The sequence below is a fragment of the Diorhabda sublineata genome, chromosome 2 (genome assembly GCF_026230105.1).
Source record: "Diorhabda sublineata isolate icDioSubl1.1 chromosome 2, icDioSubl1.1, whole genome shotgun sequence".
NCBI lineage: Eukaryota > Metazoa > Arthropoda > Insecta > Coleoptera > Chrysomelidae > Diorhabda > Diorhabda sublineata.
Genome location: NC_079475.1, coordinates 4,044,332 through 4,060,243, shown reverse-complemented (window position 1 = coordinate 4,060,243; position 15,912 = coordinate 4,044,332). Strand labels below are relative to the sequence as shown.

Sequence of the window (15,912 nt, the reverse complement as noted above, 5' to 3'; positions counted from 1 at the left end):
AAATGGAAATATACCCAAGTATGTTTCAATCTCAAAGTATGTCACAGTATCGATGTTTTCTGACACAACAGCCGATTTTGGACCCACGAAAATGTTCGATATTCAACTGCATTTTTCGACCAAAATGAATGTTGGCAATATCTGTAAACAGTACGTTCACCATTAAAAAATGTCAAATTTCATGATGGCAATATCAGACTTGACATATACAAGACTATACTTGTTTACTTTGGTATTTTATTGGCTCAGACACTCAATAATCACAATCATTTCCTAATCGGAAAATGCATTGATTCAAAAATGATATAATTCAATATTCGTCGTTGCATGCAGCCAGAACAGTAGCTGTTTTTTTCTCCCGACAACAAGCAGGTCATTCTTGTGTTAGCGTCCCCCGAACCAAACGTTCGTCAAAAGAACTGGTATTGTCCCAGGATCTGAGAGGCTTCCAACATCTCTTCATTTACAGTAAATGTGTTTTTTCTTCTTGCAATTAATTCAAAGAATCTATATATACAAGTGGTGATGTTAACTAATATTGGCCCTGGCACATAACCAGTTAAGTAATTATTTCTTGCAAGTATTTATTATATTGACTCACTTGAATCTCCGTGGAGATTTCACACACGACTTTCTGAAAAAATTCTCATGTTAAAATATTGAGATAAATGTACAACCTTTGTCAAACTCGCAGTTATTATTTCACCTCCTAATTCTTACAAAAACTCCAAGCATCATATCAGCTCGTAAATCTTAACTATTCAGCCTCGGAAAAAAGAAAGGAGGAAGAAATACATATCAATTAATATTCGTCGTTATGTATACAACTAACCTATTTTCATTTTTTTTTCAGATTCTAAGGTTTCTTCAGCGCAATTATTCGTTCGTAGAAGATATAGCGATAAAAAATATTGTGTAAGTATGAATATACTAGTAATAGAAAGATTTATATTAGTATTAATACTGATGTTTAGAAACTAACTGAAAAACTTGGATTCAATATTCACAAAAATATTTCTTTTGCCTCTCTTTTTTCGGGTTGATTTTTTAAATAATACACTTTTCAACAAAATTAATGTATAATTTAACTGAAACTTTTTATGGAAAAACCACAAATTCTGATTCAATTCTAATTTTTGTTGCGACTTGATATTGTATAATATTTTTCTCTGGAATGAAATTATATTTTGAGGAGATACAAGAACTTATAAATACTATTGGGTGTTGGTCAAGGAATGTAAATCTGTTAAAATGCACGGTTAATATTGAAATCGTTTTTTTCGAAAGTGGCCCCATTATTCAAATAATACTTGTAGGTTCACGAAAAAATTATTATTACCTTCGAAGCTTGAGCTACAGGTATTACATTGACGTATATTGAAGAACAAGTGACCACCAGGGTATGTGTATGATGCTATCAATACCGATATCCACACCGATATTACCATCATTGGACGAGTTTGTCTTATTCTCACAGAAAAATAATTGACGTATTAGGATTATGAAAAAAGCGATTTTATCCAGGCTCAGTCGCAGTCAGAAATTGATTCAATATTGCTTATGTCAAAAAGAATTTCAAAAGAGCATTGTTCAATTTCCTTTCACTTTCATTTAGATCGCTGAGGTTGTCATATTTCTCATATTCATATCTTATTTCCCTTATGCAAAATAATCATTTATTCCACTTAAAATTGTAAACGCTCTGATTCTACTTCAGTTTCAAATTTCAAATTGATCAGTTAACAGCCTCACGTCATCTCACTGTGCTTGTCATAACTAAATCTAAGGAGATATGAAAAAGAAATGTTGGGTGGCTGTATCTATCTGGTAAGTGTGGTTCTAGATATTTCTGAAGGTACACGTTTACCAGATAAATTATGATCTACGATGTTCTGGATATCTCAGAAGCATTTGAGGAAGATGTTCATTGTAGAGGAGTAGTTGAATGTTATCTTCATTATCTTGATATATGAACTTGACGAAAAGGATGAATTTTAAGAATTGACACGAGGTGTTATGAATGTAGAAGCCGTCCGAGTTGCAACATATAAAAGTTGTATGAAAATAGTAATGATAAGAAAAAAATTATTATGAAATTAGATTATATATTTGAACTTGACAAAAATTATGAATTGTGAAAATTTAAGAGAGGTGTAGGTGAAGTAGAGGCCGTCGGAAGTGTAATATATGAAAGTTGTATTAAAATAGTAATAGTAAGGAAAAAATGTATTAAGAAAGTGGATTCCGCTCGAAATATGAACTTGACAAAAAAGATGTTATGTGAAAATTGAAATGGAGAAAGTTATTATGAAAGTAGGAGTCGATCGAGATAAAACGTTAACGAAAAAGATGTATGTTAGGTTAGGTTAGATTAGGTTATTCCAGGTTAACTTAGATTTGGCTAGATTAGTTTGGGTTAGGTTAAGTTAGGTGAGGTTTGGACTAAGTTTGGAGTAGTGTTTTAATAAGTGTGAAAATTTTGGTGTAAGTGTTAAACTAACTTGTACAATTTTGTCGATGCACCTTTAATCGAGAAATGTCACAGTTGCTGTAACATGAATAATGTGTTTGATGGTCTCTAATCTAGAATTGTATATAATTATAACGTATACTCGTTACATATTTGAATTTACGAATCACAACAATGTTTCCTTGCATAATTTAGATGTTTGCGATGGAGTATCAGAAATCGTTTTAGAAGAATCTCTTGGTATGATTTACCCGGAATCCGAGCAATTTAAAATTAACCTGGAAACTTTAGATGTTGTAACCACAGCCAACCTTATTCAAGTAATAATTGCAATAATTTCTTTCCACAAAAATCTGGTTACGAGCCTCGATCCCGACTTATGTGAATTGGACTATAATAGATTGGGAATCAAATCAATTGGATGTATGTCTCTTTTCAATAAATACAATTGCCAAATAATCGAAATAAAACTAGATGGCAGTATTTTATACATTTTATTGTATACAAATAAAATGTTTATTACCATTGAATATAAATAACAATAAATATTGAATTGATAATATTAATAAAACTACCGGGTCTGTGAGTAATAGTTTTTATCATTCCATTTGAGGTAGTTATGTCCTTGCAGAGTGGCACTAACGAAATATTTTTTTTTTAAATCAAGCACTATTACGTAAAATTTCCTCACTTTCAATTTACAATTCTCACCATCAACGTCAACATGAACTCCTTTAAAAAAAGAAGAAACAAACCGTGCTCTAATAACACAATCGTTCCGTACTCTTACAGAAGTAATCTCCAAAGAATACCAGTTTCTGTAAACAGACGCATTCAAAATAGAGGAGAGGGACACCCCCAATTTTTTGCTGCTCCAACCAACTTCGTCCTAGTCGCTAAAAATGGTCTATCCTCATATTTTTGAGGTCGCTGAATACTAAAATATTTATTTTTATCTAGAATTGGGGCTACATGGTCAAAATCGAGTTTTTAACCAAAAATGCGAGAAAAAATGTTTTGCGACTTCGCGTGCTTAACTCGCTGTATCTTTGCAACTAATCTTTATATTTTGTTTGATGAAAATTTAATGCCATATACTAGAGCGTATTTTGAAAGAAGATAGACCAGTCGAAATTTCCCGAAGCATTTTCGACCGAACAGGAAATTTTAGAAACTTTTTTATGCGGTACTGTGACTTTTTACATACTAATGCAAAAGTTGAGTAGTGAAGTTTTTAATTTCCTTTTTCTGAATTTATAGTATTAAAAATGAAAATGCGAAAAAATGTTGTGGGAATTTTCAGATCTTAATAGGCAGTAGAAAAAATTACACAGCGATTTCAAGTCGAGGCTCTCGCGGCGCGGCAAACGTAGCGAGCGCGCACATGCATGCATGAATCTTTCGTGGCCTAACTTCTTACTCTATTAGTTAATTACAAAATCTATTTGTGCTTTTTGGTATGTTCATTGCAGTAATAGAAGGTTTGTCAATGGGAATGAAGTATCGGGTTGTAGAAAATTCTAATTATAATAAAATAAAGACGTAAATTAAAACTTTTTTTATTAATCATTATCGAGTATAACATTATTTCCATTTGTACAAGATTTATTTATACTTGAGCTGGTTTTCAGAGCAAGAACAAAAATACTTTTGTCAAACTTCTATTGTGGTAATGCCTTCGTAACAATTCGTGAATATCATACCATTTTCAACAAACCACCCATGACTATCTATACATTTTACTCGTAATAGTCATGTGCTGTTCTAAAGCTGGTTGCGATGGACGTACTCTGCCAATGGAAACCGTTTTCTGAGCAGCAATATGGTATCTTAAAGAATTTATTGAATTCCGCAAGGCTTTTGAATTTTTTTACGGATCATATACATTGTTAAAAAAATGCCAAACTAGTCTTCGAGTCAACTTCGGTTAAATTTGCCAAAGAACTCAATTTATTATCTGACATTTTACTCAGGCCGTAATAAACAGTTTTCATTCCAATGACAAAAAAAAAGCTGAAGTAGTATCGCAGCCATTTAACGCGTGTGTGCGAATTAGTGTCTGTCATGGTTGTAGTCGGTATAGTGAAGTAAGTGGTTGTTGTTGTTGTCGCTTTAATCCCGTCGTAGTAACCTCATGTCTTGTCAAATTTGATATATATAAAAAAATTTAGTTAAAAAGTTTGTCAGTCAGTGTAATCTTCAATAATTGCGATTAAATAATTTCCGTTTCTTCTGTTAAGTTCGTATGTTTGCTTGTGGCTGAACCCGATTCCCCAGACAACGTCTGTGATCGAGCCGCTTCACAATTTTCTCAGTGTAAAACCAATATTCTCGTTCTGACTTAGAATTGAGACTATTTCCTTCGAAAAATTTAAGCCAACCAAAAAGCTGTAATATTTTATGTTTACCTAGCAACGATCAAATTTCAGCGATAATACTGCACTAGTGCAAATTATCGATAATTTGCACTAGTGCCAAATTTTCGTCTAGGATTAATAAACATCATTTGGTTTTAATTTTATATTTTAAGAAAAGGAACAATTATTGTTTATTTCAAATTAAATTTTTCTCGGGAAATAGTCTGCCAAAATGCCCTCTCGTGCATGTCAAATTGTCTCATATTTTCCTCTCGTGCGCGTTCGCGCACTCGAGAAAGTTAATTTATCGACAATTTGACATGCACTCGGGACATTAATATTGATAATTTGCTAAGAGTAAAATGAATACATAAGTGTCAGGTGATTCAATAATAATGGGTTGATCACTGTTATTAATAAATTCGATACAGTATGACTGGAAACTTATACGAGTCTCAGCATCAATATGACTGCACTCAAATCTTTCATCAATGAAAGTAGAGCTGTTTTGAATAACAAATGTAGATTTTCGTGCCTCTAATCCACCAGCCAAACAAACTTTTTCATCGCTATCAATCATGACATCGCACTTGGTAGCTGTTCTTTTAAATATTCACATATAAAGTTGGTAAGGTTTGATTGATTTTCATTATTTGAGAGCACTTTCTTCTTACTGAAAAAGCAAATTGACTGACAACACGAACTGGTTTTACTTTTGATATTCAGCGAATGATTTCCGACGTACATTGAAAGAATATTTATTAAAGAATGTTAAATTAATATGAAACATATGTTATGGAATGAAGTTACATACTTTTTTGTCATTTCAATGTAAAAATATTGATTAATTAACTATTAAACGAAATAATTGGGCGAATAAAGATTCATGCATGCATGTGCGCGCCCGCTACGTTTGTTGCGCCGCGAGAGCGCTCAGCTTGAAATAGCTGTGTATTTTTTTTACTGCATATTAAGATCTGAAAATTTCCACAAAACTTCTTTGCATTGTAATTTTTTATATTATGAATTCAGAAAAAGGAAATTAGAAACTTTTGCATTAGTATGTATAAAGTCACAGTACCGCATGAAAAAATTTCTAAAATATAAAAAATAACGATTAGTTGCAAAGATACCGCGAGTTGAATACGCGAAATCGCAAAACATTTTTTTTTTTCGCATTTTTGGTTAAAAACTCGATTTTGACAATGTAGCCTCAATTTAAGATGAGAATAAATATCATAATCGTATTCAGCGACCTCAAAAATATGAGGATAGACCATTTTTAGCGACTAGGACGAGGTTGGTCGATTTTTTACTTACTAAGCGACTTGAGCTCAATACAAACCATTCAACAACTTATACCCAAACACCCTATAGGTATCCTTATTAAAACCCAATTACACCCTATCCACCAATCCAAAGCAAATGTATCAAATATTTGGGTTCCATCACACACAGGCATCCCATGAAACGAAAAAGCAGACAAATTTGCCAAAGAAATAGCAGATAACAACGAAGCAACAATTGTACGTGAAGTGATAGCAAACGACTATAAAGCAAACAAAAGTTCAGTACCAGTGGCAAAGTGAGAGGAACAGATCGCAGTCGATATTAAAATCTATAAAACCATCCGTCGAACCATGGAAAATCAGTTTCAAAAATCCTACCTACCAAATAAAAATCAATCGTTTGAGGCTAAGGCATACCAAAGTGACACACTCCTATTTATTTAACCGAGAAAACTCACCAATATAGGAAACTCGTAAGGAGAAACTAAACGTGAAATACTTATTGTTGAACTGTCAAAAATACAAAAACGAAAGACTAACTAACAGCTTTCCAAACACCATAATTTCTCTATTTAACAATAACTGTAAAACCACAAACTTAATCAAATATCTGAAAGACACTCAACTGTATCATAAATTATGAACAACTAACATGTCACTAATAACCTTTATAGTTGATGCGACAATAAATTTAAAAAAATATCAAGTTTCACATTATCACTCGATACTTTTAGAAATACCAATATAGACATTAGTTGATTGGCAGACAACTGTCGTTCACCGTGGTTCCACCCAATATTAATTGAACCAACTTTTGGAGTACCGAAAAGCTCACTTCTCAGGTTATTATTATTTTTGATCAATGTAAATGATATTGTAAATAATGTAAATACATTTACTTGATGGAGAGACGATTCACTGAGACCTCAAAGATTATTTAGTAAGTATTCTGTAGTCATCTCTTTCCATTAGTTTCTTGTGGTACTCATTCAGGCGGCCATGTCCTGTTAAAACTATCACTGCAAATTTGCTCTTGTTAGTGCATTCTCCCGATGTCCACTCACCCGATGTGATACAATTTTTGGGTGGTACAAAGAAAGAGCAGTTCCTTAACGTTTTTCAATATTAATGTCCCGAGTGCATGTCAAATTGTCGATAATTTAATTTTCTCGAGTGCGCGAATGCGCACGAGAGGAAATTATGAGACAATTTGACATGCACGAGAGGGCATTTTGGCAGACTATTTCCTGAGAAAAATTTAATTTAAAATAAACAATAATTGTTCCTTTTCTTAAAATATAAAATTAAAACCAAATGATGTTTATTAATCCTAGACGAAAATTTGGCACTAGTGCAAATTATCGATAATTTGCACTAGTGCAGTATTATCGCTGAAATTTGATAGCTGCTAGGTAAACATAAAATATTACAGCTTTTTGGTTGGCTTAAATTTTTCGAAGGAAATAGTCAATATTAATGTCCCGAGTGCATGTCAATTTGTCGATAATTTAATTTTCTCGACTGCGCGAATGCGCACGAGAAGAAATTATGAGACAATTTGACATGCACGAGAGGGCATTTTGGCAGACTATTTCCTGAGAAAAATTTAATCTAAAATAAACAATAATTGTTCCTTTTCTTAAAATATAAAATTAAAACCAAATGATGTTTATTAATCCTAGACGAAAATTTGGCACTAGTGAAAATTATCGATAATTTGCACTAGTGCAGTATTATCGCTGAAATTTGATCGTTGCTAGGTATACATAAAATATTACAGCTTTTTGGTTGGCTAAAATTTTTCGAAGGAAATAGTCAATGTAATACCTTCTTTGTACTGCTTAACTTTGGAATTAAGTTTGACAAAGAACTGAACTAAGTTGAGCATGATTCTTCATGACGTGCTCTTTCTGTTTCGAAAGTGTATTGTAGTTTGAACTATCTTTTTCCTTCCAAAATTGGAGTTCGCCTTTATTCAATGAGATCTTGGCTATTTAATTTATATCAATAAATCTAATCTAATGTACAGAAATAATGTTGAATGGTCCTATTCTCATACAATTCAATCACTTCAAGAAATACCCGAAATAAATGTAACAACGCATTAATATATGTTATGGAGTCATGTGATGTGATTTGGATGGTATTTCTTAAAAAAAAATAGATAAATTTAATTCGTAACCTATAGGCATCATTCCTTTTACTAGACAGTTAAAATATTTTTTCAAGTAAAACCTCAAATATTTTCGTATTTTTTCCTAAATTTTTAATTTATCTAAACTTTTTTAATCGTATGACTAACTGCCTTACACCAATTATACTGCTCCACATTATTCAAAGCCTCCAGAAATAAATATATAACATTACTCATTTCAAAAAATAATTATCTTATCGTGAAAATTCTTTATCTGTGCCCATACCAGTTCAATCGGGTTTAGTTCGCAATGATGGTGTAGATCTAACCAACGTAAATTCACGATTCTTAGCAGTTTCATATTTTTTGAGTTTTTTACGAAGGGAACACAAAGAATAACGTTCTTTTCTCACGGAACTGGGATGAAACTCAATATTCTTCGAATTTGGGTAATTCTGTGAATCTTTTCTCAACCACTTGGCTGTGGGCATTTTTTCCAAAAGTTTCTAGTGGTAACATGTACTATCCATTTCTATTATACAGATCTGAGGAAGGTGGTCTACAATATGTTTGTACCATTCATCAGTTTTCATGTCCTCATGATAGTCACCGGAACCAGTAGATTTAAAAGTTAATAAAACAATTTAAACAACTATATGCCTCTTTCCTGTTGGTGGAATGAAACCAGTAGATAAGTTATTTCAAAATGGCTGTTTTCGACTTGTATAGATGCATCTTGCCAAAATTTATCTGGTGTATATCCCTCACTGATCCATGTTTCAACTAAATAAAATGTATTTCTTCTTTCGTTTTCCATTTCTTTCACAATCCTCAGTTAATCTCTTCTACATACCACAATATAGTTTCTATATATTAAAATAGACTTTCTGTTGAAATGCTTTTTCTAGAGGAAACCTATTTCTTTGAAAAGTTTCTATAATGTGCTCCAACTCAGTTCAGGGTAATCCTTATATCATCTGGAACCGTGACAAAAACTTTGTTTACTTTTATAGATTTTGGTTTTCCTGAAGCTTTACGTGATGTTTGAAACACAACATAGGCGTATTACCAACTAATTCCACTGTGCCATCAACACTTTTACAAGAATGTTTACATAAACTGTTAAAGGACCGATTTTTCGTTTACGCGGCCTTTCTAAATTTTTCATAATCACTCTAGAAATCATAATAGATTGCAAGTTGCAACAAAACTAAGTTGGTAAGAATAGACCATTTGGACTTCCTTACTATATGAAATAACCTAAAATGGTATCTTTGGTGAAATTTGTCGGGAAGAGATTCTTGGAATTGGCAAATAGGTAATCATAGATCTTATGATACGGCAATGTAATCTTCAACACACAGAGGTTTTAATTAGTCCAGACCTTTTCAATTGCTCTGTTATGGTTATAAAAGACCAATAAAATCCCTATTACCTCAGATACATTTATGAATATTTTAAGGAATACTTAAATTATTTTGTAATAATATTTTTCTATGTTCATGCAATAAACACAACTTTATTGAACTATATTTACTGGTAAAAGTGGATCTCTAGCGTACTAGTACAATAAATATTTATTGCACTCATCTGTCATTTTAGTACAGCGGTTTGTGATCAAGACAAACATAAACATTCAAATGAGCGAATTATTCAGTCCTTTTTCTGTGAGATTGTATTGTATTTCATCATCAATCATGTTTATTATGTACTGGATTACAAAATTACTAGAAAATGCAATTTTTTCTGAAATGCCATATGATTACAATTTATAAATACAAACATACGCGATCACTACTCTGCAGTTCTAGAAATTTCAGTATAAAATTAATTACAATTGAACAAAGTACAAAAATGAGTAATATTATTGGAGAAGTAGATGAGAGTTATGAGGAAGAATTTGTTGGGACCCCACCAGAAGTTAGTGAAACAGCAAATACAGCGTCATTAAACTTATTATCTAGAAAACTATATGAAATTCGTTATGAAAGTTCTAGAAAGTGGTGCTTCGATAAAAAAGTTGTAATTCTTACACAAAATATGCTTCTTGTATATTTTTCAAGAAGATCGAAAGATATTGAATCCTCATCACTTTGATTTGAGTACTCATTGGTGAGAGCTTGCCTTTCTACAAAAGAAGATATCAATATTGAATATTACAAGAAGCTAATGGAATTCATAAAGCAGATCATTTTCCAGGATTCCGGTCAAAAAAGTATTTAATAGGGGACACATTTATCAATTTCTAAAAGAAACTCTGAATTCCCAGTATTTGATGAAAAGTAAGTAAGTCAATATTTGGCATCGCAGGGGCATGTCTTAGAGATGAGCCTCAAAAATTGAGTATTGAAGACATAGAAGGAGAAGGTTCAATATCATAGTCCAGGAGCCAGTAACACTGAAACTCCCGGAATGGAGAAATTTTTATTTAAATAAATATAACATAAGTATAGGAATAAATTAAGTTCGGTATGCGTGGATTCTTATTGCCGAAACAATGTAAAAAAAATTATTAAAAAAATGAAAAATCTTCTACCTTCATCGCGGATATTGATTTTTTTCAATATATTTGACAGTAAATTTTATTGGTTTTAGTAAAAAATCACCCAAACCACTTCTTTTCCCTGAATGGTCTGGCATACCTATTTGAAGTGTGTGATGAGGGCAAAAATTTCTTAGCTTTTGAGCGCGCATACCAAGATATTTTCAAAAATTACATAAAAATAAACAAAATAAGAAAAGTTTCCGGCATGATGGAGAAATTTTTGCACTCATCACTCACTTCAAATAGGAATGCCAGACTCTTTGGTTAGGTGGTTTGCGTGATGTTTTTCTAAAAGTCAATAAAATTTACTGTGAATACATTGGAAAAAATTAATATTCATGATGAAGATTTTTAATTTTTTCAATAACTTTTTTTCACATTGTTTCGGCAATAGGAATCAACGTATACCGAGCGGAATGAAAATTTTTCATTCCGCTATGAAGTTTTAATGTTACCTAAGATTAAAGAGTTTAAACTGTTCTACAACCCATTTTAGTACAGGCAAATAAGGTGAAAGTAAATAATAAGTAAAATTTGTGCTCTTAAAAGAAAAATTGTTTATCTCATAAACTAACTTTAACCTACAAGTATTATACATTTTTGAAATCAGCTCAAAGAGGAGTATCCAAATTTTACATAAAAAATATGACAAGTAATTTAAAAAAATAAAGGGGATGCTGCTAGGGGTGAGGGGGTGGCTTTTCCAGTAAGTTTAAATATGCCATAATGCTTGCCCCTTCAAACATAAATTGACGTGTTTTTGGATTTTTTCTAAATACCAGTATTACAAAAGTTATTAAAGGTGGATACTTTTATCTGAAAAGCACTGTATATTGCTTTCAGACCATACATTCTGCATACAAATTCTTCGATCTTTTTTAGAAGTTGGTATATATTAGATTCGTTTATATCTGCTATATCTGTAAATGTTTTACTGAATGATTCTGACTGTCTGAAAATTTCAAATGGTTTTTTCCTCTTCTATAAAAAGCGGGATTAAATTCGCATATTTTTTTGGTAATGCTGTGAATAGTTTGTAACACTTTGAATATTTTTGCTTATCATTCACATTCACTGGCACTTTTGCTTCTTTCATCGAAAAATTATTATTTCTCCGTGTATCTAAAATAGTTTTACACTTTTCTAAATAACTTGGGGTGAACGAATGAATCGGTTCATTTTTTTTAAACAAAATACACAAATTGGTTTTGTTTTGGCAGATATTTTGGAGACTATACCTTTTGACAAGATAGCACAACAGAAACTAAATAAACTAGTCGAAATCTCTGTAGTAGAGTAGTATTTCTCTCTTATTCATATAGTCAAGTGATCACAGCTCCTGACCCACGAAAATTAGTGTCGCTGAATTTAGGTAGTTCTCAGGGTCCTTTATCGATACAGTTGAAGTTTGAAGTTTGAAGAAAATTATGGTCGCTAAGCGATATATTTTTGTTTAAATTTTCAAAATTCCGAATTTTGCCAATAACTCGAAATCTATACCTAATTTCGGAGAAAGTGTCTGAGAGAAATTACGTCCCCGGCTGAAAAAGAAACTGCGTTAGCTCCTCGAAAACTCAACATTTCGGGACGAAAGAAAATGCATTTTACTCGTTAGAGTCTGTTCTTTTCACCTGCATCTGCAAAAAAATTCAGACTTGAAAAAATTATTTTCTTGGAAAACAACACGAACGGGATTGCTTTTTGCTGGTTGCCGAGTGAACTTAGAACACATGTGTTTGTGACTCTGCTACACCCAGCAGCAAATCCTTGCTTGAAGTCGTCCATTAGACGGTTACCTTCAAAATGAGTTCAATTATACCTTTGAACTCACTCTGTGAGAGGAAAAAAAACTAATGCTACATATTTTCATAGTTGACAAGCTTGGCTACTTTTTTATAAGTTGTTGAATACCAGCTATTTTCGCAAAATAATGAGAAAACTGAAGCATACATTTTGTAGCTGAGTTATCGAGATTCAATTTCCTTTCCAAATATGTTCGTAGAACCTTCGGTTCCCAACAAAAATTTTAAAACTCGCCAAGAGCTCCAAAACGACTTTTTTTTCTAAAAACTTTTTGCGATTTTCGAGGGTTTGGTTTTAACGCATAATACGGGGGGGAACGAAAGCTTACGTGATAAAGAACCGTATGAGCATAGTCACCCTCTATATAGATATCTATTACAAAAAAGAAACCTCTTTCTACTTAGAGAGTTTCTTCAATACATCAGCCGAAGATTCTACGGAGGACAACAGACGGCAAAAGAGATCTTATTAGTGGAAGTGTGAAGTTTTAACTTTAATTGTTAAATAAAAATTGTGAAAAAAATAGTGAAAATGGAAGAGACCAATCCTACAGGAGAAGACCCTGACGAGCACGGAATTGTTCTTGGAAGAAATGCTCGAGGGTGATTAAAACGACTAGATTGCAATCGATTTCTTATATTCGATTTTTAATATTTTCTCTATTTTTTATAAATGTTCAAATAAAGTTCTCACAATAATAGCGTTTTTAAGGATTATTTCTGTCCCACACTTAAGTTTAGAATACTTACAACAATCAAGATTCTAAAAGAGGATTTCTGGCTTTTTAGAGTTTTATGTAGGTTAAGAAAAATCATATTTGATCTTCTTCGAAAGTAATTTTCTGCTCGGGAAATCACAGAGAAACTTTTTTGTGGGAAATTTTTTGAACTACATTTTTGATCCCCTCACTTTTTTCGAAATTCGGCATAGATTCCGAGTTATTTGCAGAATTCGAAATTTTTAAAAATATTTAAACAAAAATATATCGCCTAGCGGCCAAAATTTTGATGTTAACTTCTACTGTATCGATAGAATACCCTTAGAACTACCTAAATCCAGAAAATCAGCGACAACTAATTTTCGTGGATTTTGGCTCTATTAGGCTGTACTCACTAGACTAATATAAGTCTCACTACAGTAGGGTATACTTCAGTTAATTCTACGTGACATGACGGCTATAAAAATAATATTTAAGAAAGGTATGTAGAATCGTGAGACTTTAACTGCTTGAAATTCCTTGATGCTACAGTACATATTAATATGATTAGAAACCGACAAAATTAATAAACAAAATGTGGTGTTTTTTATATTAAATTGATATTATACTTGAGTATGAGATAATTTCAATAATAGAAAAATAAAAAATCATCGTCAGCTCATTGTTTATGGGTGTAAATATTGTCAGTTTATTTTCCAAAAAGCCTATGTTACATTCAAATGCATTGAGCGCGCAAAATGTTTATCACACTGACTGACGGTATTACCCCCGTCAAATATACGGCTGATGATTTTCTTTATTATTTTAAAAATATAAAAACTGAGATATATAAATTTCATAAGGTATAAAATTAATTTGTCAAATTTTTAATGAGGTTCATGCACGTACTGACATATAACCCCCCTCGTCAATACAGCTGACGACTATTTTTTTTTAAATTTGATTAAAACAATAATATACATTTTAGCTCGGTACAAAAATCATCGGAGCAGATTTTTTTCCAATGACTTTTTCATGCTGTCTCCTTTAGCTCCACCGCTATCGGAGTAGCTGACGTTCGGAGCTGTTATGTGTTAGGGGAAAACTATTATTGTTATGATTTTCAGCCGGTATGAAATGACTTTCTCAACGCATAGCGCTACCTCCCGGACTATTAGAGGTGAGGTTGAAGAAGGATTAAAATTGATCGATATATATCGTAAATATACGAAATTACGTCCCAATAATTCACTAAGAAATATTAATTTGAGACTTGCAAAAATTGTACATTCACTTTTGATATTGATGGTACAAATAATGTTTAAGTTAAATTAATCCTAATTACTAGCTCTTAACTGAACGTTGAAAAATATTGTACGCAGCTCGTGTTTACTGCACTCAACGCGTTTTGAAACATGGCCTAACGGCCTTGTTAGACAAATACATGTCGCGTGCAAAAAAAAATGTACTTTTTGAACTCTTTGCACAAATAATTATTGAAATGACCATAAGTTTGAAATTAGTAAGTAAGTTTTATTACTCTATCGTACATAACATAGAATTATTCAATATCACTGTTATATGCGACACATGATGGATATTTTCTGCATCACTACTTATGAAGAAAAAGAATGTTTTTCTAATTATTAATTCTGTTCAATGTTAGTTTGAAATTAAGTGAAACTTCTATTTTGGGCGCACTTTTCAGAGTAATTATGATTATAATATTATCATTCAATCGCGTATGTATATTACTGTTTACTTTTACTATTTCAGTTAGCTTAATGGATTGTGAATATAATTGAGTCCTATTCTGTTCTTTCTACTCATTAATTGGCCATGGCTGTGGGGTGGTGTGATCTCTTACTACAAACTTCCGTTTGAACAGTTGGAGTATTTCCATATTGATTCATGCTGACATTCGTCCACACTAGAAATAGAATATCCCAACTTGCCTCACTCACAAGAGTTTGTTTTCCACTAGATCCCAAACTGTTTTTCCTCTGCTAACATTGTAGTTTTTGTATTGATATTCATCTCTGGCTCCGTATTTCCCTCTGTATACTTCTATTTTTCTTTATTCCATTTGTTTTATCTATCGCAATACGGATTCGATTGCTCTGAATATTGTAGCTTCTGCTATCTCACAGATAGTAAGAAAAGACAACAAAGATGTACAATTTTTGTTCTTGTTTACATAAGTGCACAAATTTCAGAAACTCAGTATTTAGCAGATTGGTGTTCTGTTCTGTTATGTTCTGATACTTATTTGTACGTATGAGAACCGAATAGAAGCTCTGACCTCCAATTCCAAGTTCCAATTTTAAGCAAAATAATTATCGATCTTTCCTTTAATTAAGTTTTTTAGTACTTTCTGTAAATCTCACTATTGCAGAAACCAGATCTTTCCTATTATAATAGTTTATATAGACAAAAGATATTTCATTACATTGGATCAATAATAAACTTACCGATAGTATGCCTGTAGTAAGACAGAAGTACATGATCGGATTGTGAAATTAGCATTTTACAGGGTGTCGCACGAGTTAAAAGTATCTGTATATGGCAAAATACTTATAGTAGAATCATGAAAATTTTTACGTTCGGGTTTTCAGAT

The 15,912-nt window shown here is 32.1% G+C and overlaps 1 protein-coding gene across 1 annotated transcript in view; it reads left to right on the top strand.

Moving 5' to 3' along the window:
• The first annotated feature begins 856 nt into the window (after positions 1-856).
• The window catches only part of LOC130453163 (uncharacterized), a 101,356-nt gene continuing 86,300 nt past the window's right edge, over positions 857-15,912 (top strand). Inside the window, exon 1 of the mRNA XM_056792771.1 lies at positions 857-915. The gene's annotated coding sequence lies outside the window, so the exon portion shown is untranslated. The remainder of the gene's footprint in view (positions 916-15,912) is intronic.